The sequence below is a fragment of the Lepisosteus oculatus genome, chromosome 11 (assembly GCF_040954835.1).
Source record: "Lepisosteus oculatus isolate fLepOcu1 chromosome 11, fLepOcu1.hap2, whole genome shotgun sequence".
NCBI lineage: Eukaryota > Metazoa > Chordata > Actinopteri > Semionotiformes > Lepisosteidae > Lepisosteus > Lepisosteus oculatus.
Window position 1 is genome coordinate 25,965,059 of NC_090706.1, and position 26,696 is coordinate 25,991,754.

Below are 26,696 nucleotides of genomic sequence, written 5' to 3' on the forward strand. Positions count from 1 at the left end.
TCTAGGACACATTCTATTAGCGAAGAGCAAAAAATGTTGCCAGGTTTAGCAACTTTTGATTTTACCCCATTCAAAACACAAAACACCAGATGTTTTGATGCTATTTTAATATGGCTAAATGTTAATCGTCTGTAGCTCAGGAACAATAAATAATTTACATCTAATATTCACATTATCACCTTTTCTCCCAATAACAAGTCAGAAATGACATTTCTTACATTGATTTTGTGTGGAATGACTATAGATTATAGATTTGTTTTAATTTGAATTAAGCCATCTTAACCTAAAATTCTGGAGGTTAGGCACAAGATATGTAGGATTTCCTTTAAATTTTTACTAGAATTTCATTATTATTCTCACACAAAGACAAAATATGGAAACAAGAGAACAGTACTTCAACAGAAATTTGTATTCTGGCTTCAACTGACACAGAAACTAAATGAGAATTAGACTGATTGGATTAGTCTAATTATTTTTTAAGTGTTTAAAAGAACAGTTAAATATTTACCAGCTACCATGGATATTATGCTTGTATTCTTTATGTGCCCTTCACGTTACTTTCACGCTCTATTTTTTTAGTTTCTGATTATGGTTCCAGCTTTCCTCTTTAACTGTTACATCAACTATCAATATTTGTCCTTTTTGTAACCTTGTCACCTTGACTTCAGTGCATGTTACCTTAGCGTGCACCTGTAGTATATTAGCATGCAGTTCAGAACCTTTCAGTCACAACATTAGAGCTCCTTCTCAGGGTTTTTCATTCCAAATGCCTGGGGAAAGTTCAGAAAGGAAAGCTATGGCTTCATATTGATATTGTCAATATACTCATTTAAAATTCAAATTTTCATTTTTGCCATTTATTCTTGCTCTGTTTACTTGTCTTCTTTTAACCATCTAGCACTTTTAAAGTTATGTATTGAGTGTGTATATGAGGGTTCTTTATTAGGGTTTAAGTTTAAGGTTATTGTCAAGTGAACCTTCCCCATTGCAGAGGTATCCTGATCAGAACATTTGCATGCTAACTACAAGTCACACAGGAAAGAAATGGGGTCTCAAGATGGAATTAATGGTTGTTTTTTGTTGTCAGTAAAATAAAGGCACTGATTTTGCTAGTAAAAGACACTGGTACAATACTGAAGTGTGATTCAAACAAGGTAAATATTTTCATTCAGACAGATCAAAAACAATTGTGGTTGAAGAAAATATAACTTTGGAACTTACCAATAAAAAGTAGCTTACAAATAAAAATATCTATGCTTATTATAGCTCCTAAAAATAATTCTCAATTTTATATTTGCATTCCAGATTTAAAAAAAAAAAAATAAAATTGAATTTTACTTAGTGAGGAGAACATTATATTTCTATACAGTATTAAATCTGGATCCACAGATTATGTTATACGTAGGATTTGAGTCAGGAGTTTTGACACTTGTTATATAATTAATAAAAAAGACTTGGTTAGGGCTCAGAATGCTTTTTTTTTAAAAAGGAAGGTTATGGTAAAGTATGCTGTGAAAATATCTCTGCTCTGATATCATGATTCATCATAATTAGATGTTGCACTTAATTTGGGAACATAATGATATCACGAAAAACATCAAAAAGATCCTGAAATCTATCTATACCACCAGCACCCCCCAGCCTGCCCATGAGTGTGTTTTTATGTCCTCATTATTTGTCTCTAAGATGGATCTGACAGGAGTTCTGTTCTTTTGAGGTTTGTATGTACTGCCTTTATCTCAGAGTCTTTAACGGTAACTATGGAAACTTAGAAAAAACAACAGGAATTTTAAGTAAAGCATATATAAAGAGAATGATTTAGATTTCAGAAACTTCTTAGCTACAATTAAGTTACATACAGCATAATCTGTTTTGTCATTACAGAAATCACTAAATTTGTTAGAAAATGGAAGATGTTACATTCCGAAGTAAACAATTGAATTCCCATTTTACTATTTTATGTCCATGATATCCCTAGAATACGCTCCTGATCCTTATTTGTTCCATAAAATGTTGAATATTCACAAATGCCCGAATAGCCAATTACCCTTGCAGTTAAATTGGATTCCTGAAGCATATTCTCAGTGAACTGTAACTGGGTAATCAGTTAACTAAGTGGCCCTGATTTGTTTTCATTGTAAAGCTGCTAAGTAAAGCAGTGTATTCTTTACCTTTATTTTGTATTGGTACAATGCTTTTCATTTTTTATTTTAGCTTTTTTTTTGCCATTATCTGTTTCCCAAACTCTGATGCACAAACTCAAAACACTAACATAATTAATAATGACTACATTTATAATCAATAAATAACTGCACTTCACTGTTTCTAGCCTGTTTGTATATGTTTTAAGATACAAATGGCTCCAAATGTTTTCATACTTTTGGCACAATGTCTCTAAAATTTGTTACATAATATTTCATTTAATAATGCAACAGATACTGAACATATACTTGCTTTTTTATTGTTGATGCAAAAAGCTCTAGAAACGCTTCAGAATTACAATGGCTTAAAAATTGAACGTGAAGATTCTGCTAATTCTATAGGGGAAAAAATCATAGGCTGGTTAAAGGAACAGACTAGAACCCAGGAAAAGCTAAATCTTTTCAGAAAGTCTGAAAAGTACATAGAATAGGATTTACATTTATATTTCATAGCAACAACGTTTCTTTTATAAAGAATGAAGAAGGTCATAGAGAGCTCAGAATTGTCACGATTGTCAACCCTCCTCTTAAGGGTGCTCCGACCTTTTCGAACAGTATTTTACTTTATTACGTGCACCTGTCCCCTGTTTTGTCGTTCATTATTTAAGCCTGATGCTCTCGCTATTCCTGGCTCTGCACTGGAAGAAGTCCTACGATCTATATCCGCGGCTTGAAGGCATAGGCTTCTGAACAGCATCCTGACCAAGCCGAGTCCAGGGCTCGGAGTGCCTGGCCTCATCAGCCTGTTTTTAACCTCCTGTTCATGTTCTGGATCCCGCTCCAGATTTTAATGTCTTGTATGTCTTGCCTGTCTTGTCTCCGCAGAGGAGCGGTTGTGGGTACCGGAAAAAGATATACTGGATTCAAACCTGATCCGGGATTTCCATCACAGTTTCCCTAATTGTCCCGCTAGGGTGTCGGGAGCCGCCCGTAGTGAGGGGGGTAATGTTACGATCCCTGCCTCCCAGCAACGAAAGAGGCAGAAGAAGGCGTAGTCTTAGTTAATTAGTCTACCTATTAGTGTACGCTTTCACCAACACACCTCCGTCTCATCTTGTATTTAAGCACTAGTCTTTCCCTACCTCCTCGCTCAGTATTAGTTTTCCTTTCGAGCTACTTAGTTGCGCTACGCCTTCTACCTCTTCATACTGTTCTGGTTCCGACTTTGGTTTCTCCCCTTTTACTACGTTTTTTGGATTAAGGCTCGGCTTCGGTTGCTCTTTCTCAGTTTGGATCTCTGGCTTCCCCTTGACTATCAGCTCTCTCCTTCATCTATGGTTTTGGAATATGGTCTGGCTTTGGCTACTCTCTCTCTGTTTGGATCACTGGCTTCCTCTGGACTATCGGCTCACTCCTTCGACTAGATAGATAGATAATACTTTATTAATCCCGTAAGGAAATTGATGTGTTACAGCAGTCCAGCCCAAGACAAGAAAAACAGACATCAGAATAGTTATAATACAAAAGACAAACAAAGTAGATAAAAATAAATACATAGGTGTGTGCAAAATGTGCTGATCATAGTCGCTGTAAAAACAATAAAATATGTGCAAAATGTACATAGGTTTATACAGACTGATAGTCCAAAAATTACAATGGAGTAAACATGCTGTCCATAGAGGAGCAAATGAAGGGCTAACAGTCCTAGCCTAGGGCAGCGTTATACACCCTGACAGCCGCCGGGAGGAAAGACCTGCGGAAACGTTCCCTTGAACACCGTAGCTGGAGCAGTCTATTGCTAAATGTGCTCTGCTGCCCAGTAACAGTCCCATGAAGCGGATGAGAGGTGTTGTTCATGATGGCTGTGAGCTTGTTCAGCATTCTCCTCTCAGCCACCACCTCCATGGGGTCAAGGCTCATCCCCAGCACAGTGCCAGCCTTCTTGATGAGTTTATTGAGCCTATTTGCATCTTTTGTCGTGATGCTGCTGCCCCAGCACACCACAGCGTAGAAGATGGCCGCCGCCACCACTGATTCATAAAAAATGTGTAGGTGTTCCACACACACCAAAGGACCTGAGTCTCCTAAGAAAATAGAGTTGGCTCTGACCTTTCTTGTACAGGGCATCAGTGTTACCAGACCACTCCAGCTTATCATCCAGGTGTACCCCTAAGTACTTGTAGGAATGTATGCCCTCTATGTCCTCACCCTGGATGGAAACAGGGTTCAGCGGAGACTTATTCCTTCAAAAGTCAAAAATCATTTCTTTGGTCTTGCTGGTGTTAAGCTGGAGATGGTTAAGCTTAAGCTTAACACCAGAGACTATGGTATTTGGATCACGACTTGTCTCTATCAGCTCCTGCAAGTGGGTTCATTACTTTGGTTTTGGTTTCACTGGCCGAATCCGTAACAAACAGTTCATGAATGCTAGTCACAGAATTACCCTTATTTAAGATATACTGTATGTGCCATCAGTTAACCCAAGCTTTCTCATGATAATGTAAGGATTTGAGTCTAGGTCAAGGTATAATACTGTATGTTCTTCTTCACTTTTTCATTTTTATTGCTTTGTGTGAAAATAAAGATGCTCAAGTACAAATTACCCCCATTTTCTGCTGTGCGAAAGATTAGACATTAAAGGCTTTATTTGCTAAAGAAAGGTAATCTGTTTTTACCTCCAACCACTGCTAGCCTACAAATGCAGAACAATTACCATGTAATTCTGCATTCAATACATTTACATATAATGAAAAATGCTGATAATCACTAAGTCATGCAAATGACAAAGGACATATCCAGTACAATACACACCATATTCACAAAACATTCAACATGTGTCTAATGGTGAGGTAAGGAATATTGAACCCAGACAGTTTGAATAAGTTCCTTTTACACAAGTAAAAGCTGAAGCACCATGTATCCCTGATACAGTGTGTGCTTTGTTTACTTCATTGTATTTATTACTGTTGTATATTTTTTGTTTTGGTTCCACATTTAAACAGTCAATGACCTATAAATATATGAACAGCAGAGAAGAGGAAACCAATAAAGTATCTCAGTCTAGGAAGACATTGAGGTCAGTGTATACTTTTTGGAACTTCTTGTGATAAATCATGTTTTTATATTAAACACAAAAGCCTTAGCTAATGATAATGAGAAAATAAGCCTATATTAACACATTTTTCTTTTCCTTGGTTTGCTGTGTTATTTTGTAAACAGAATAGGAAAATGTAAAGTTATGTTATTGATACCTTGTTGTTTTAACATTTTACAAAACCAAGTGGAGATATGGGTGAGATTAATCTTCTATGTACATGTTCTATCGATCATTCTTTATTATAATTTAGAAACATACAGTATTGAAGCCTTCAAGGTAAAATATTACAATTGGGACTCTGGGAGACCATGGGAGATGAAGAATACCCATTGTGTTGCCTGTCCAGATTACACTCAAGCCCACTGAACATTTAGTATATGTCTGTGCCAACAGATCACTGAGGTACTGTATGTTTGAATGAGGACAAAAAACTACATCATGCACCAATACAGGATCCCAAGTAAGATACTGTAAGAATACAGACTGATCAACTGTGTGAAAAGCAGCTGGAAGGTCATAAACCACTAGAGCAAAAGAAAAAAAACAAATCAGCACTTAGAAACTTCTGTGCTATGGTTGTACCTGATCCCTGACTGGAATTTATCCAAGAGTTAAATTGGATCAGCAACTGGGCATCAACTTGTACATTCTAGGATTGTGCCAAAAGATCAGCATAAAACTGAGGTGGTAGTGAACCACATTTTGGGGGCCAAGAGACTCCTGTTTTTTAAGAATAGGGGAAAACAAGGCAAAAACTTGGGCATTGTTGAATCTGAATTTCAAGTTGCACATCAGGTACTTCAGAAGCAGATGAACAATTCTCAAAGAAGAATTAAAGTATTTCTGAAATGTCTCTTTGTAAGTGTAATTCCTGGCCAGACCCAGTTTATTGCTCTATAAGAATAGGTTACACTATTAATTTATACACTTCCAGATAAATTTGATTTTTATGTTTTATGCATAGACAGTTTTGAAAGCTTCTTTTTTTACTGTACTTTAGAATAGCTTCAAATTCTTTCAGGCTTTCTTCCTCTGCTAGAAAACTGTGAGTTGCCATGAAATATTCATGTGAAGCAAAACCTGATGCAGCATATTTTTCCTTTTTTTCTGTGAGTGTTTGTTGAAGTTAGGTTGTGAAGGGGGTGTGGGAGGGGGTTAAAGTGATACAATACTGGGTTTATTGAAGGGGTCTTTTAAAGAATAAAGAAAACCAAACTTAAAACTCTGCTGATTTGGCCAGGGCATACTCCTTCAAACTAACACATAGTTGCTTCTGTTGAGTTATCAGTCTGACAGGCCTCTTTTTCTTGTGCAAAGGCAGAATTTTTTCATCTAGATGAAAGGAGATCTGAAATGCTTAAGGGCGAAACCATAACATGCTATGTTGACGGAGCATGTGAACTGAATTTCCTTTTTCATTCAATACAGATTTTTGTAGTTGGCACTTTAAGATATATTGTTGTTCACGGATTGTTCTGTTGGTGAGATACTTCAAGGTTTTATTCCCTGCTATAGTCTTATATACCATACACCCTGTCATATGTTCTGTTATTTGTGGTGGTTGTGACATTATGAACCTATTGAATATTCCAAATTCAGATAAAGCATATAAAAAAAAGTATTTATTGTATTTCCCAAACCTTCTTGGCCATTTCAATGACGAAGCAAAGGAAATAGTGGATTTATTATTTTCAGTGTTGTCTGTTTTCTGAAAATAATATTTTGAACACAAATGAAAATATGAATATTTGTCAGAGTAATCATGTTACAACATGTATCTTATGTTATAACTACAGTATGTGATGTGTATTTCTAGAGTTTTGTCTCTCATGGTGGACTCGTCTTTGATGTTCTTTTCCCTCCTGTACATGTGAATTTTTTAAAATGAGTGCTTTTATATACCGTACTTAAGCTGCTTTAAGTTTTAGTCTAACTGTAGTTTAGTCTAACTGGAAAGCAGAAGTTTGTCAAAATGTAACTTGGTTAAAGAATCCCTGTATCTATCTGTGTAACTTTTCCATGAGGACAAAATGAGAAATTAATTCATCAAATCACATGTGCTTTTGAGGCTGTAAAATAAATTATTTTATAAAAAATTCTTTCTGACACTGTAAAATAAAATCCAGAATGGAACAAGAGATTGAGAAGAATAAAAGTGGAGAATGAATAGATGATTAAGGAAACCTGCATAACACAGTATAATATTACAGAACAGAATCTGTGGATATATATCTACCAATTGAAAGGAGAAGTTATATCTGGTACATACTGTATGACAGGGATCTTTTATAATGGTCCTGGGGCTACAGAGTACCTGAAGGCTTTCTAGGTCTCTATAAAGCACCAATACATGAAGACCTAAGTTGGTAATTGTTTCAGATAAGCCAGTTAATGATCTGATTTAAGTTTACCCACATTATATTGTATACACTACCAAAATATTCCAATATTAATAAATAATTACATGTAAATAAAGTATCCCTGTAAATATTTATAGCATTGGCTAAAAGACAATGTGTTACTGTACAGTATTTAAGTTTTGGTACAGTACTGTAGCTTGCAGAACATGGTAATTATAGCTTTACAGCTAAAATAAATTGATGGAAATGAAAGTGGTCTGAATGTCCATCTTACATTTGTGATCTTTCTATTGTTCATTTTTGTAAGGAAACTCAACAAAAATAACATCTGACAATGAAGTCCTATGAGTATAATGTATCATGACTAACATGCAGCTATCACATTAGATCCATTCCCATTTTTCTCCTTAGAATAAATGAGCTGAAAGAAACTCCACCTCCTTGCTAGACTCCTCTTTCGTTCGACCATTTTGGAATGTGCAGGTACAGTATTGTCGCCACGTTCTCTGGTGCAAAAGGATGAGCACATTTAATTTAATTTTGAGTAACACAAACAGAAGTGATGGAGCCTGATTACTACTCACATGGATTCCAAATACCCTCCCAGGAAAACTGAAACTCTGACTGCATGTTTGTTTGGTTTTATAATTTTGCTGCACAACAAAGTTGTTCGATGCAATTAACTGAAAGATTCAATCCTGTAGCTAATGAGCACTGTTGGAGAGAAGAGCTAGTTTGTAGACAAGTTCAAGATTTACAAAATGATGGAAACATATGGTACTGTATGTAAGGAGGTGATGAGACTATTGACAGTTTTTCCCTAGATCTGAGTCCTGACATGGAAGGCATAAAATAATAAAACTTGTATAAAAAATATAGAACCTTATTAAAACCTAATTGTTTTAATTGGGGAGGGGGCGGTTGAGGGATTGCAGATATGAAAGTAGACATTTTGCAAGTCTTCTGGTGTCACCAGTTAAAATGATTCCCAGAATTAAATAGATATCAAAAATTAAATGTGTGCAATGACTTTGTGAAAGCATCACTCGGTGCAGTGAAAACGTTTTGGTGGATTATGACTGTAATAACTTATTGTTTTGATAATATTTCCTGTGAATTGCAAAGGTGGCAAGTGACATGGCTGTTACCTCTATTCGAGTCATCAGTTTGTTCCCAGACTGAGGTGCCTTGCGTGTGGGCCTGGCATGCTCTCGCTGCACCTGTGTAGGTTTCTTCTGGGTGCTCTCGTTTCCTCCCACATTCCAAAGACTCAACTAGCTAGGTTAATGTCTGTGTAGGTGTGCCTTTTGATAGATTGTGCCTTTTGAACGCCTCATCCAGGGTGTTGTCCTGCCTTGCTCCTTATCTTGCCCATCCTTTGGTCCTGACTCTCTGTGATCATTAAAAATCCCATTTTCTCAAAAAGGCCAAAGGTCTTACCCTGGCGTTCTGACCAATTTCCCTCTGGCCTTTACCGATCATGACCTCCTAATAATCCCCATCTATGAATTGACTTCATCACCCTGCTCTCCTCCCCACTAATAGCTGATGTGTGATGAGCATACTGGTACACTATGGCTGCCGTTGGGTGGGGTGAATATTGGTAGTAGTGGAGGGGAGTCCCCCTTACCTGTGAAGCACTTTGAGTAGAGTGTCCTTAAAAGTGCTGTATAAGTGTAAGGAATTATAATTATCCACTCCTGGATAGAGTTTGGTTTGCTTGGCCCATTTCCATTAATAAAGGGTTTTCCAATAAGGAACAGACACATTTCAGATTACAGTATACAGTCTTGAAATGACATGTCCATAAAAACATGCTCGTTAACTATGCCACTCACTTTAGGCTTTAGCATATAATGCTGGTTATGTAAGGTAGATTTTCAGAAGGCTATTACATGGCAGTCTTTGCACAACTGAAAACTGAAACTGTTTAGCTGTCTAGGAACAGACAAAAATATCAGGGATGTTTCTTTCAAAAATGTAATTGTTTCTATCTTGATTTCTGGAATGATGGAAATTTTGGAAAAACAAAATGCATTACTATTCAACAAAAGCTTGATATTTCAATTGTAATATGTAGTTTCTAATCTGAGCCTAGAGTTTTACTAAACAGAATATACACATTTAGAATTCTATGGAATTCTACTGAAGTAAACTCAGTTGTACTGTACTTGTGCATATTTTTTTAGTTTTTTTTTAGTTTATCATTCATCTATCTTTGCAATAATTATTATCAACTAAGTCAGCTCTTGGAGCAGCTTGATGGCACAGTGGCTGGTATTGCTGCCGAACAGGTCCTGGGACCCTGGCTTCAATTCTGGACCTGGGGTGCTATCTGTAGGTAGCCTGAATAGTCTCCCCGTGTTCTTGTGGATTTCTTCCTGGTGGTCCTGTTTCCTCTCACAGTCATACCGGTAGGATCATTGGCTTTTGGGAAAATTCATTTCAGGGTGTATCCTGCCTTATGCAGTTTATTAATCAGGATAGGTTCTGGCTCCTATATCCCTGTATGGACAAAGCTGTTTAGAAAATAGGTGGATGGAAGTTTAGTGTTTAAAATGCAAAAAACAGTTTAATTGAGCAAAGCCACATTTTCCCAATGTTAGATACACATTATTAGTTCTAATATGTGATGCATAATATTGTGTAAGGAAGCTGTATCTGGCATAGTGGTACTACTTTACAATTATGGTGTTAAAGCAAACATATTACTATTAATTGTACAAATTAGATTGTTATGATTGTTATGTTATGTTGCTTCTGAATTTTAGAATCAGATCCAGGAGTTATTTTTACTTTTTATAAAGTTTTGCACAGACTGCACTTTTTACAGCTTGTGAGTGTGGAATAGATGTACCTTGTCCAGTGAAACAGGCTTAAGGTTGTTATGAGTTAGATTATCAGATATTCTTTTTTATATTTATATATCAACAAGTAATTTTGGTAGATGATTTGTTTTTCCCTCTTGCTTTATGTCTCTCAATAATTCTAAATTTAAAGCAAAACATATATTGTAAAATATACAATATTCCTAGTATCTTAAAAATATCTGTGATATTTTTATTTGAAATTCAGTAATCTGAATAGTTGTGAACTGTTTCAAACTCTTTTATGAGAGGTAAAAATGAAAAAGGATATTGCAACAATTGCATTTTTATGCTGACAAAAGTCTTCCCAGTTTCTAGAATGAAATTAATTTTTATGCCTTTATTTGAAAAAATTATTCATGCAGTATGATCGTTATCACTCTAATACAATTGAACTGTTGAACAACTCGCCAATTTCATTCAAATAAAAATAAGAAATTTAATTAAACATGCATGACAGTGGAATACATTTCCCATTTTTTATTCTATTGAATTAAGTGTAAATCTGCAAAAAGAGACACTTTTATTTCAGTTATCCTTGTAGGTGATTTCTTGCCGGAGTTTATGTTTTGATCACAGTGAGAATGAATCAAAGAATTTAAGATTTTTAATCCTAAAACTTGGGTAGAAATATGCATAATTCATTTTAATAGTCAGAGCCCTACTGAGAGATAGACAACATCCTGCAAGGTAAAGGTCACCACACCGTTCCAGGACTGTACTATCAATTTCATTAAAATGAATTATCAATACAAAAAATAATACAAACTATCAGTTCGGCCACGATTGTGTTCATTAGTTAAGAGAATGTACCTCAATACTAACTGTGTAGTGTTTTCATTTTAACAGTGTCTGAAACTACATTGGAAAACAATAGAAAACCCAATTTATGTTATAAAACAATTATAAAAAAAAGTATAAGAAAAATTAAAGGCAAAACTAGTGTTTATCGACATTCTTGGAGTGTGTGATGTTTAGGATTTGACATTTAATTAAAAAAACATAATAAATAGTGGTTTAAATGTTATACTATCGAAAAAGCAATTTCTATAATACAGTTTGTCATGTACTGTAAATCATTTAATGAAGTAAAAGTGCACACAACTCTATAGAAGTTTCTTTACTCTGGATGTTTTTTCTTATTGTAAGTTCAATATTCTACATTCATTCAAATAAATATACTTTGGAAACAGTCTGCTCTTCTGTAGCTGTAAGTAGACAGGTGCATATGTCTTATTCTTATACAGTGCAGATGTGTTAATTAAAACATTAATCAAAACTAATTAAAAAGAAAATCTTTATCATTTCTATTGCTCTTTCCCATGTACAGTATGTGATATGACTAATGAAAATTCTCTAGAATGTAAATGCTTAAAGCAAGATTCCAATAAGTTCATCACACTTCTTATTCTGTTTACAAATGTTTGAATTTATCATAGAAAATAAATATACTGTATACAGTAGCTACAGTATGTAACAACCTTTAAATACTGTACAGTACAATCATCTAGATATACCATATCATAATAAGAGAATTGTGGATATGGTTAATCCAGAAACAATGTGTATATTTCTGTCCCCTTTTAGTATTGACACAGATATACAGTAGAAACTTTTGAGTTGCTAGGGCCAGTAGGAGCAGCAGCATACTTGGATGGTTGTTTGCTACCTGGGGAATTTTAAAGTCAAATGTGTTATCTAATTGTGTCATCCAAGCAGCTTCACATATGCTGATTACACAGAGAAACTGTCACGATATTAGTCCCCCCCCTTAAGGGTGCTCCAGCCCTTTCATTTAAGACTTTATTCTCTGCACCTGTTTCCCATTCCCAGCCCACCTTAAAAGCCAGGCGCTGACGCTCATCCGGGCTCTGCATCTGATTTCCATATCGTGCGAGTCCGGGACCTGGAAGCGCCTGGTCCCGTTAAGGTTTTAACCTCTGTTCCCGTTCCCCGTCCGCCGGTTCTGAACCGGCCTTCGTGGTTTTTAATTCCTTCTTCTGATGGATCTTCTGGTTTTGGACTTACCCTTGTGTTTTGGATATTCCCAAAGGACTACTCTCTCGGATTGTTCGCCTCGGCCACACCTCCCCCGTGCACCAGCGCACCTTGGACACGCCCCCCTGTCTTCAGCCCCGTATTCCTGCATGACGTTTCCCTAGTGTTTCACCACTCTGTCGGACTGTGTCGTCCGCGTAGGGTCCGGAAAGAACTGTTCGTTACAGAAACTTGTCTTACAAATCACAGCTTCATACTTTTCTATTTTCAGTCTTTATATCTTAATTAAAAGCTTAGAATAATTTGTACTTCAACATTTTAATATACTCACTGTAAGAGGACCCAGGGAAGGGTAATTTATAACTGGTATTTCCAGAACGAAACACTGAAAATACTTGATATAGACCTGGGCAAGATGGCCACCCAGGATAACCAGCTGACCTGCTATTGGAAAAAGCCTACGCAGCTAAACAAGGAGACACAGCTGAACTACATCAGGAAATACCGGATATAAATGACCCTTCCCCGGGTCCTCTTACATCACATTGAAACACATAAAACATTTTAACTGAATTAAATCCATTATTGCATGTTGTTGCATTTTGTTTCAAGAGGTTTATGATTGTTGGTAAAATAAAAACCATTCGTTTTTTTTTAGACAGCATTTTTGGAAAGCTGATAAAACATTACTTTTACATTTACGTATTTTGTTGAAAAGAGGTACTGAACTAAACCAAATCAGTTTCGTAATAACTTAAGAAAGGTACAGATCATTTCAAGAGGCGTTAATCAGGACCCTATGCAGATGGCAGAATCTGGAAGGGAGTGAAACAGACATGGGGAGAGAAGACTAGGAACGGGGCTGGTAGACAAATGGGGGGGTGTGTCAACGGTGCACTGGTACTCGGGGGGCGTGGCCAAGGCCATCCACGACAGACAAGACAAAAGTTAAAAACTGGAGTGGGATCCAGTGCAGGAATGGGGAGATAAAAAGTGGTAATGGGCTAAACGCTCCGAGCCCCGGACCCTGATGGTCAGGACGCCGTTGTGAAGCCTTCTGGACCCGCTGGTAGGAGGGCTTCTGGGCATCCATCTTCCAAAGCTCAGCCCAGAATGGTAGGAGCATCTGGCTGGAACAGGAGGCAGGTACAAAAAATCAACAGAAACAAAAAAAAAAGAGCCAGAGCACCCTTAAGAGGAGGGACTTACAGTCATGACAGATCAACTATTAACTTTATTAACAGGGTCTAGCTAAACAATATTATTAGAAAATTTGGTTTAGCATTTGTTTCATTCAAAATGTTATTTCTTAAATGGCTTTTTAACTGCTGTGACTCAGCAAGGAAAATTTACTTTCATTGTTGTGATACCACTGGTCACCACAAGAGGACCTTTGCATTTCTGACAGCTGTGTGGGAATGCACTCTCTAATTAACACCATGGCTGTCTGTAATTGAGAGCCCTACTGTATAACAAATGCTCACGTGGCTGATGTGGTAGTTCATTGCTGAACCCTGCCGACCCTACCCTTACCTCAGCCCACCCTAGAATACTTTTCATGGTTTGATTCCACACTGGCACTAGCTCACTAGCTCTCACTAGCTCTGATCTGGATAAATCTGAGGAAACAAAAGCTTGTAAATAACTAATATCGGATGCCTTATGAGTATGTCTCCATATGCAATCATAAATAGACGATGGACATTTGGAAACAACAAAACAAGCAACTAAAGCAGAAGATCAGTTATTTAACCATGGCAGAACTGGACTACATTTTAGAACTACTTTATACGGTACAGAATCACAGGGGAGGCAGAGCCTAACCCGGCAAAAGACAGGAGCAAAGCAGGATACGCCAGTCCATCACAGGGAGCACACAGGTACAAATACACACTCACACCAGGCTACTTTTCCCAGAAGTCAATTAATGGACCAGTATGACCAAGATAGCTCAGTGGGCTAATGCACTGTCTTGGATGCCCAAATCCTCAAAGAGCACTGGCTCAAAATCCTCCTCAGGCTCTCAAAAATTAGCAGGATGTTTTTGGGCTGAGGGAGGAATCCAGAGCACCTGGAGGAAACTAACATGAACATAGGAAAACATACAAAACTGAAGCAGATAGCAGCCCAGAAATTAAACCTAGGGCTCCAGCTCTGCAAGGCAGCAATACTAACCACTGAAGTATCCATTTTAGTAATGAATTAAGGACAGTTTGAGAGTAATGAACTGACAGAGTAGAACAATAGCTAAAAGCTAATTGATAGTTATGTTAACTAGCAATTTAATAATCAGAATGCTCTAGAAGCTTGTCATTGAACAAATATAATCCATTTGTTTATTCCTGGAAGTTGTATATTTCTACCCATTCACTGATCATGACCCCACAACAGATTTCTAGAGACAAAGAAGGAAAGAGATATTATTATTATATAGAAATATATTAACTTGATTGCACAAACTCGAATTATATTATGGATGTAGCAAGGGAAAAGCAGCATGAGAAGAAAGATATCATGAGAATTCAATGCACATCTTTGGAACTTTAATGCTTTAAAACATCATTACACTGGAGGCTAAGTTGTTGAGATTTGCTATGGCTTCATAAACTAATGAACATAAACTGGAAATTAAAAAAACAACAACAGAAGTGCTTAAGATGTGTTAACATGTTGTGTTTCCATAGATTGTACGCTTTTACAATTCTAACTTTATGAAAATCTCCATGATATCCGGAAAGCAAAACATTTACTATAACTGAATTGATGGAATAGATTGAAAGATCTAGACAGTAATCTCACATCTCATGTGTTCCATATCTACAGTATGTGAGCAATGTGTACAATATTTAGATTCATTTTTGCATATTTTAATAAGTAATTTAGGTAATCATTCCCTTATTAGTGAATAAATTAATTTAAGATGAAACTTAAGATATCCTCTCATGTATTTCAGTAGATTTCATCACTGTAGATTTCATCACTGATCCATTTTAGTCTGAACAAAGTGTATTCTATTAAAAGCAAGTGCTTGGAATAACCAGGTGACTCAATTGAGCATTAAAGCATTAATATGCAAGGACCACTTGCAGGTCTAACAGACCACAAACTGACAAATGAATCACACAAATAACCCCACTGGACATTTTTCTTGCCAATGCATTCTGTTCAGTTCGGATCCTAGTAATATCTTTAAAGACTCATTACTACAGTACTTGATTAGCAAAATTCTGTCTCCTTTAAAGCCTGGCATCTTTGCAAAAAGACACAGTGGATATAAATGTCAATGGTACAAGATATAAATAGCACTGTGCCACTAGTGTTAATAATAAACATACTGTAGAATGGGAGCAAATTATTCCATGGCTGGTTGATAAACAATGGTTAAAGTGCAGTATTTCTACATGTGCAAATATCTAACTACAGTACCTCTTGCTCCTCACTTTTTCTGGAACATAAGGTCAAATAAATTTATATGGCTAAATATGTATTTGATTGTACTAAAGCAAAAAATCTACAAGCTTCTTTCTCATCTCCCTTGGAAACACCTTTATCAAGTAAATATAAACACACTAACAGTGCAATTTTCTGTCTCTTTTTCTTTCCTGTCATGGTTGGCATTTATTTCCAAATAATGAAGATTATGCAAAGAAAAGGCTTGATGCAATCTTTATATAGGCATCCTCCAAATTAAATTACATTAGTACATAATTTTATTTTATTCCTGTGCAGATATAGATGTACAGTAACAGTTGCAAGGGAAAGCAAAAAGTATGTCCTGTTGGGCATCAAGACATGCATCTTAAATAAAATTAAGCCTGAAGCCACATTCTCTGCTAATATTACATTGTAAAAAATTACATTGTTAGTAACAGCTGGAGTTTGGGAAATGTTAATATAACAATATATGATACTTTATATATGGTACATTACAGCGGTTGTGTAGCTACCAAAAGTGCGAATTTCTATCTATAGAAGTGGAAATTGTGCTACTCTCATCCTGTATTTCACCAAGTAAATATTTGCACATCAGATATTTATTTTAATCAGAATATTTCATCAGAAATATATCAGTATTTCATTGATATTTATATATTATATATATATAATAAGCAGGAATCCTGCTTTGTGCTCTATATCTACTGAGTTAGACTCCAGCTTATTCCCATGACTTATTATAGGAAGAGGTGGCAATGGATAATGCATGGATGAAGAACTAAAAAAAGACATGTACTGTAGAACACAATCAGTTACCTGCTCTGACATGAATATGAAGATTGTGACATTCTGAAAGATTAAACCATTCAAGTTCAAGTTTATTGTCATACAGTATGTACCTGAGTACTCTCACTTGTGTGTTTTCCTCACATGACAAATTACATCAAAGATGACATAACATTGACATAGAAAATGACATAACAAATGACATCACAATTCTTGGAGACAGGAACCGGGTGGCAGCTATCATTTTTACCAGTATTAAGAAAGCAGTTGTGTGCAAAATTCAGCAGTGACAGTATTTTCAGTTCAGCGCAAAACAGAAGAGGTGTAAGTGGGGCTGGGGATTTAAGACTAAATGTAAACGCAAGATGAATCCTCCTCCCTCATAGTGTCCCTTTTCTGACTAAAATATCAATATAAAACTGATCTTTGCTTGTATATTAACATTAGGTCTAATTACTTCAACATACATAGTATAAAGGAATGCTATGTAATGTTGATTGTCCTGACTAATTATCTATATATAATATAATTAGTCAAAATAATGGTTACAACATAAACAAGGCTTTCAAGTTTATCAAAAAATATAAAATTATACATTTTAAACCAAAAGTATTTAATGATCTCAGGCTGTTTTCCAGCATCAACAAGGGGGAAATTGAGATAGATTAGGCAGTAAGGGGACAAGTGACAGTGCAGGTTCTTTGAGTCATGACTCTGAAAAGAATGACTCTGGAACCACAATGTAACATGATACTGATTAAATTGTGCAGCAAAGGCAGTTATTGAAGGAAAAGGAAAGGTCAAAACCTAAAATGAATGCAATTTATATTACTGGGACTGTGACAATGGACTTCAAAATCCTATTTCTTACATAGCCTTGAGCATTTTGGACCCTACTATTGGCAGAGGACCACGTTGAGAAAAAGTGATATCATGCTGGAATTATGACCAAACATTACAAATTAATCTGAGTGTCTTCATGGATTTTTTTTGGTTTTGAACAAGTTTGACTGTTTGAAATTAATTAAATTCCTAAAAACGGTCACAGTGTCCCAACACCTAACCAAGACGTCCCATAATTCAAGGCTGAAACATCAGGAAACCAGAGGCATTGCAGGGTACCAGTTAACCTAGCCATTATGTTTTTGGTCTGTATGAGAAAACCAGAGCACATGGAGACAATACATGTGGCCAAAATATAACCTCTGTACAATAAGGTGTTCCAGTCAATAATCAGTCCAGGATTTTTATTTTGTTCTTGTCTTGTGTGTATGCCTTATGAGGTGGTGGTGTCCAGTATAGGGTTTAGTCCCACCTTATGCCCTGTTTTTCTGGTGTTACTTGTGACAATTCACTTTGTGTCATGGAGGTGAGGTGCAAAGAATGCAGGACTTTTAGTCCCTGCAAACACACATCAACATCTAGGTTTGTTTTGACTGTAACATATGTTGGCGAACCAAGTAATCTGTAAGAATGAAAAGAGTAAAATCTACTTTTATGTATTTAGCAATGCATTTGCTACAAAAGTGATCCAGCTGTAAATCAAACAGAATTTTATAATACAGACTTCACAATGTGCTCCCTATACCAAGACCTGAAATGTAGTCTTTTAACTCTGGCTTTTGTGTTGTTGTGTTAGCTTTTAATTTATTCCATCCATTTAAGGATGATATTGCAGCAAGCAGGAGGCCACTCCACAAGCGCAGAGTGCAAGACAGGATGAGAAGCACACAGCTACATTTTCTCTGAGTAGAACACACCAGTCCTTCATAAGGCCATGGAGAAAGGGACTCCTACTATATAGCCAGTCAAGCCCAGACAACATGTCATGCTTTTTAGTATTCCAGTGAGAAAGACACAGCAGCTGCTGGGAATCACTCAAAAAGCATGGCAAACTTAACAATGCATCAGTTGTTGGCAGCACTTAAAAATCTCAACTAGACGAAATTTATAATACAAGGTGCTCAATGAATCTGCAATTAAAACAATCAAACAAAAATCATTCTTCAGAGAATTTAAGAGTTTAGAGATACTGTATTAAAAGTTACATCAGTGCTTCATTTTAGATCCCACACCACATCTAAGAGCAATAATGACTTATTTTATAACTTAATAATAACTATATTTTATATAGCACCTTTAAAGGTGGCTTCTCAAAGCACATTACAGAATGATAGCAGCATAAAAAATACACAAGGTATATACAATGAAAATACACAATGAGAGGAAACAGTAGGAGCAAAGGGCTATAGAAGAGAATCAGTTAAATAAAGGCCTTTCTAAAGAAGAAGGTTTTGAGTCTAGATTTGAAAGAGTTTATGGAAGGTGACACTCTAATATCCTCAGGGATATTGGGGACATAACAAGAATGTGCTGTTGCACATTCAGAGCTTTGGGACATAACAGGAAGCCAGTGAGAGGACTCCAGGACAGGAGTAATGTGATCACTTTCACAAGACCTGTTCGGGATTCTGGCTGCCAAATTTTGGACATACTGGAGTTGATTTAATGTGGATTGAGAAACCCCAGCGAGTAGAGCGTTACAATAGTCAGTTTGTGAGAAGGCAAGTGTGTTGATCAGCTTTTCAGCAACAGTTAGCAGTAACATAGGACATAGTCTGGTGAAATTTCTGAGATGAAAGAATACCATTTTGACAATATTTTGCACATGTGGGTGGAATGTCAGCTTGAATCAAATATCACCCCCACGTTTTTCAATTTGTAATGAAGCTCAAGTACAGTACCATCCACAGATAGGGTTACAACATTGGCTTGACAAAGTTGATGGGCGGTATCAATAAGCATGATTTCAGTCTTGTTACAGTGTAGATGAAAGAAAGTTTGAGTCATCCATGTTTTTATATCAGAAATGAAATTAGAGAGAATAGAGACAGCCAATCAGTGTGAGGTATGGTATGGATGTAGATTTGAATATCATCAGCATAGAAATGATAGTTGAGGCCATGTGATCTTAAAACATGTAAATGCTGAAAAGTAAGGAGCCCAGTATCAAGCCCTGAGGAACACCAGACTTAAGTCCAATTTCAGAGCCAATTTTGCCAGGAGAAACAAAGTGACAGTGATCGGTGAAGTAAGACTCCAAAACATAGTCTCAAGACGAGAAAGTAAGATATGGTTAACAGTGTTGTAAGCAGCACTAGGATCAAGAAAAGTGGGATAGAAAGAATCAGAATCAAATAGCATATCATTAGTGACTTTAACCGGGGCAATTTATGTGCTGTGAAGTTGTCGGAAACCAGATTGGAGGGGTTCGAAAATGTTATGTGCAATGAGGTGGTTATTTAACTGAATTGCAACAGCACATTCTTAACCTTTTGCAAGAAAGGGTAAGTTGGAATTAAAACTTATTCATTTGTCATGCATTGTGTGAAAACACAGTAATGTTAACAAAGTTATGGAAATGGGAACTGTGCTTTTAGGACAAACAAAATAATAATCATTTTTCTTCCTTTTCTTCTAGAAGGAAAAACTTACAGAATGTGCTATAATACCTTATGTACTGTAGATTTATTCACTAATTTGATAGACTGAGGGAAATGTATTCATTTTTTATTCCTCATCTTAATTGAATAACTGTGCTGTCATGATATCTCAGGCTTGGCAAAAGGACATCCCATCTCTTTAAACTACAATTGTTAGCATGTTGAGTCAGTAGCCTAACAGACAAGACATGCCGAAGGCCAGCAAAAATTGTGACTCGGGTCACTGTGGTGCTAAGCTGTCAGCTGTTTTGTCCATAAAAAGCATTATTCAAAGAATTAGCAGACAGTCATGAAGGTGGACATTAAAAAGACATAAAATTCACAAATAAAAATGCTAAGGAATAGATTACTTAAATACCTTTTTTTTTAAATACCTGAATTGAATCTTTGGTCTTTTAACACTAATCTTTTTTTAATCTTTTCAATAACAAGCACAAGTTTTAAATTAGATAATTGTTACTCTAAGCTATCATCATGAAATGAAAACAAATATTTAATAAAATATGTAAGTGGAAGCATAGGTTTAACACTTTCATTTTGAAAAGGCAGAACTAGGAGATGTTTCTAAGATGGTGAATCTGAGAGACCGAAGCTACATCACAGTTGCTCGATCAATAACATCATTCCCAGGTGATGTTAATGCAGCAACATTGATAGAGATGATGTGCAAGTGATTAATAGGACAAATGAACTGTGAAAAATACATATTATTAAACAGTGATCTCTCTTGTTCCCCCTCTCCCCCGAGACTGCTAGCTTTGAGAAGAATGAGAGCTGACCAGCTGCCTGGGGAAAAGCAGAGAAGTGAAACAGACAAAATATATCTTGTCTGTTTCTTGGTAATGAAGGTGTTTAAGGCAGTTGGGACATACTGTATATGCAATTAAGGTTTTATCTATAGTAGGTGTGGAGGATATTTTGCCTCCTACTGTATTATAAATACATTACTTTCTTAGTTACTGTTTTTTTCCAAAAGATCAAAAAAGGAAGATTTGTTGTGCAGTGCCATTAATTAAGATGGCCTGTTGTGTGTATTGTTTCTATGATGTCTTCATTTCCAGAATGGACTGCTGGATGCACTTTATTACAAACCAGCAAGTGTTATAGCTTCTACTAAAGAGTACCATCAATACATCTACTTGTGTGTTTTGCTAGTGTCTTCTGTTGACAAAGCACATTCATAGGTCGTTTCTCATTAATTAGGATTGACCGCAGAGGTGAGCAGTTAAAGTCATCTACAGATAAATTAACATTCACTTGTAATTATCAGGAATGGGCAATATGGAAAAGAGGCATTTATAGACAAGCTTACTGTAGCTCACAGCTAAATAATTAATCATTTATGTTCCTTAAATTGTGTCATTGCAGACTTCCTTTGCCGCAGTATTAAATGCCAGTAGAGGGAGCTAAGTGCATTTATTCTTTTCAGCACTTGGATAATTTAACAAAGTAATTTAATGGTTTCATAAATGGCATTTATGGGATTTTGGCGAAACTGCTATTGCTTCTGTTATTGCATAATGGAGCATTTAATTTAGTCTGTCACAACTAAATTTTAATTTAGTCTCTCAGAAGAGTCTTTGTTATGGTGGCATTTTTTCTCTTCTCATTGACAGTTGTGTTTCAGAGTTCAAATTGTGCTGCTGCTGGTGGTGCCCTTGGCATTCTTTTAATTGATTCCTCTCCACTCTTGAGCTGGTTACTTCTTGCAATTTCATATACATTGACTTAAAAGGGTTCCTGTTTTGATATTAAATTGACTAAAATGACAAATATCATAATATTGTTGTTGAATGGCCTTGGAGTGTCACATTATGTATTTGTTCTGTGCAATTATTTTATTTTTTATTTTGAGTTATTCTTAGCTTCCAGAATCCTCTCCTTTATTGTTTTTCCCTGCACTGTACAGTTTAGATTTATGTTTTGTGTTTTATTTTTTCTATTCTTGTTGGTGTATGGGATTTATATGTGTTCAAAATCTTCTTCAAATCCCTGTAATTGGAAAAAATGCCTCAAGTATTAATTGCTAAAACAAGCCTTAATTCAAAGCCACTTTAATGGCTTATTCAATTGATTAATTAAATGTTATTAATCAAGCAAAACATGGTGGTAAATACTGTATAAACATTCTCCTACTCCTAGCTCAGGGCTGGTAGATGCTTTCTTTTAAGAAAAGTAGGATGCAACTCTCAGTTTGTGTGTTTGTCTTGAAACTTTAACAGCAGTGCAGTGTCTGTCGGATTTGTTTGTATCCTGATAATCAAGATCTTGGGTCTGTTCTGAATTTATGATATGAAAGTGTTCCGGGGCTGTTTGTGTTGAATTCCTCTTGTCTACTCCTAAGAAATTCCTGAGAAATGTGAGGGAAATGAACAAACCAGCATCTCATAACTCTGAAGGTATTGCTGAAAGATAGTAGAAATTAACAGAAAATACATGAATGTTAGGATAAAGTGTTGATTAACGCTAACCTTTGCCTTGGAAAGATAGGAAATAATAAAACTTACCCTGCTTAAAGTCTTCCATCTTGTGTGGTTGTCAACTGCTTGATAGAAAATTTAGATATTTATGAACCCGCATTGTTTGGATGACAGATTATAATGAATCACTTATCTCTTAGGAAGCGTTTGTGCTGGCAAAACACAGCAGAGGAAAAAATAAGTGAACTAACATTAGATTCTTATCATGAACAAATTTCCATTACTTCAAAGACATATTGATTAAATCTAGGCAATGATTTTGATCATAGCTCTAACAGTGTAAAATGGTAACCCACAGTCAAACTGAATCGCAACAAATGGAAAGATTAAGAAGCAGAAGACACAGAAGACAGACTGCAGTGACTGACTTATCTTATAGCATGATCAGGAGACTTTTAGTGCTCAAACAGGTTTTCCAAGTTTCAATATAATTGGAACAATTACTATATGCAGTACTTATATCCTTAAGAAAGCTTACCATAGTCACTTTCCATGATAATTTCTCCCTTGTCTTGAATGTGTCCTGTAAGTTTCAATGTAAATTATGTAGACATTGTAGACATTGCTCAAGTTTAAGTTTGACATATTTGTCCACTGAGTTTTATTCCTTTGGACAGCTTTAGAAATACAATGTGATGTCCTATTTCTGAATTGATGTAATTATTAATTAAACCAAGGATAACAGCTGCATATTCTTCCTCCTTGCAGCCAGTCTAAAGCTGTTAAGAAAGTGCATGGGGCACTTGCCCTAAATACTACAACCTATAATATGCATTGGCTCAGAGCTGAGTGAGGTAAGCAGCCAGCTGTTCCTACAGATGCTGTCCTTAAATCAGACATCATTTTTTGCAAATAGTTTGATAGTTCTGTGAAGGTCATTAATGGAAGAACAGAATCTTGCAAAGAGAAGGAGAGGAGTCATAAATAAATTGGGCTACATCATTGCGCTGTGTTCAAGCTAAGCCAAAGCAAGGTCTTAATACTATTGCTACCTTAAAAAAGTGTCAGATGTGACATCAAATAAAATTTACAATAGGTCTGATGAGCAAAGTTTGGTGCTTTACTAAAGACCCATCTGTTTTTGATAATGCTCCTCTAAAGGCTAGACAGAGAAGAAATGGTTAGAGAAGTGAGAATATCGTTTGTCTAGCTCAGTCTGAACGGAACGTGTTAGTGTTTTGTCAAAAGGAGAAACATGGTAGGCAGAGTGGTTATGGGCCAGATAAGGGTGGGGTTGTGATGTTATGACACTAGGGCTGAAATTAACAGAAATTAAAGCCACTTTCTTAATGTTTCAGAACAAAAATGCAGCAACTGAATACAAAACAACTGAATACAAATTAAATCACATAAATTCAAACTAAGCAATTGCATTAACATTTTAAATAAATTGAAAACTTAGTTGTAATAAGAACCATAAAAGAATTATGCCAAAAAAAAAAAACTTACAGGAGTTTTACAGTCAATAGAGTATGACAGAAGTAATAAAAGGAACTGCTCAAAACATGAGCTAATTATGCATAACAGTGTCATATGGAAGACATTCACACATTTATTGTGTTTTAAGGAACTAGTGTAGCATTTACTTGTTGCATTTTTGTCAAGCCTTGTGACTTGTTTAGTGTCAAGCCTGAAAGTTCTCAGATCCTAAAAATAATTCCAAAAATTTTATTCTAAGGTCACCCCTAACCCTAGCTCAGTCCAAAACCCAACTCCCAGCTTAATGAATTCTCAAAACATTTTTTATCCAGAATTAACTTGTAACATGCTCTATGTCACATTAGAATTTGAACACACCGTATCTTCATTTTTTGTGAAAACTTGAGAATTTGTTTTGTCTAAAAAATCTCACATCCCCAAAATAGACACATCCCAACATTTTCAGTTAAGGTTATCCTGGATCTCATTCTTATTTTAAACATGTAAAATGAAATCATAACACTAGTTGTACATTCAGCCTTATGCCTTTTCCCTAAACTAACACTAGTTCTGCTCTAATCCCACCCCTCAGCTCAATGCTTTCTCAAAAGTATCTTACATTTTAGCCCATAGGTTACTTCTAAGATGGACCATTATATGTTGCAATAAACCAGATGTATTCAGAGTGGCATTAAGATGCTTTTGATCTCATACAGACAACCACTGGAAGAATTAGGATCAACGTGTTGTGTTGAGAGATATTGGAAGGAGAATAGTCTAGGATATTGTTTGTTACAGTTTTTTTGAAAATAATAATTTTCTTTTGATCATAATCACTTTATGCACTGGTATGTGATTAGTTCACAATTGAGATAGTCCTTTTTAATTAAATTGAAAGTGTTTTGTGCTAATTGAAATAGAGTGGGTGAACTGCAAAAATGAATGTGCAGTTTTTTAAGTTCACAAAAATATGATATTATATACTGTATAAAATATAATATTGATTTTCTTAGAAAACAACTATCTTCATTTTATGAAAGTTACACTAGGCCATGTAACATTTTCTTCTCATACAGTATGTAGAGAAGAAGTTCATGTAGGGTGCAGTGTCAGCAGCAATGAACATGTAAAGGTTTATTCCATGCTGAAAGGAGAAGAACGAGACACAGCATTTCAGCTGTGCAGCCTTCTTCAGGTGCCAAAAATCCATGAAAGCAACAATCACGTCTATTTACACAGAGATAAATATTTGAATCATGTTGAAAAATGTTTTCTTGGAGCCATATTGGATACATACAGTATAACTAGCATTCCCATTTACAGTACCTACCTTTGTTGGTACATAGAAGAGTAGAAATTGCGCTTGATAACTTTTTTGCGCTTGATAACTTCTGTTTAGTCCCTGAAATCGTGTTGCCTTACTGTTCTAGCACAGACTCACTTTTTCATAGCTGAAGGCTCTGTTTTTTTCTTTTATTTCAAAAGACAAGTTTGAAGTGATTACCTCTGTAACAAGATTTGGCTAAGGTAAAGATATCATCACCTGTTCAGAGTGCAGCATTTTTAACTTAGTTTCCTTGGGGTCATTGCCATAAGCATTTACCTTAAGAATAATTATAAAATATGTTTTGGTGTTGATTTAACACATATCTATGATTATTGTTATTATTAATAGAACTTGTCATTGAAATAAATTTTGTTAGGGTGAGATTGCACTCGTTAATTTTCAATATTTTAGCAGTAATTAAAAAGAGCTTTTGAACACTTTTTCATTGATTTGTTTTAATGAATTTCAGTTTATTAATTGCAGGCTCTTGTTTAAATTGGACAATATGTTTAATAGGTTTGTCACTAGAATTGTATGTAATACACTTGGAATTAATAGGCTGAACAGATTTTGTTTCGTAGCAGTTTAGTGGTACAGGCCACATACAGTACAAAAAAAACTATGCTTTGATGTGGACATCAGACAATATTGCACTGATTGGTGTGATACAAAACTGAAGTAGGTTTGGTTATTGATTAAATTTAAATTTTGAATTTAATTGGTGCAGTTCTCAAGGATTTTCAGTGATGTAGGTCAGGTCCCTTTCATGGTTGATGTAGGACCACAGGTTATGTCATATACTGTATCAATGGCAATAACAAAATTATTCCACTTACCAAGTCTGGAGTGAATCACCTACACTGTGTTTAGCCGGGACCAGTTTAAAATTTGTGAAGAAAAAATAAATCAGAGAACTGGAGACAATCTGGAAACCTTTAAGGCAAGTTACTTACATTACTAGAAAACAGCTGATTCCTGGTAGCGGCTGCATAAGTGCATAGCCTAACCTAGAAGCATTAAGCCCAGGGTGCGACACACCTTGGAGCAATATCTGGGCATATGCACAACCGGATGAGTTAAAGACTCTAATTAACCTTGAGTACAAGGGCAAATCCCATGTAAGCAAGAAGCACAGAAAGCAAACATGGGATCCTAGAAGTAGCACTGTTCCACCTAAGCATATTCAATTGTCATGAAATGCTCCAATAAACCAATAAGGCAGTATTTTTGAGGCATCACTGTTGCATGAGAAGGGAAAACAAATGCAAATGTTTCGCTTTTTT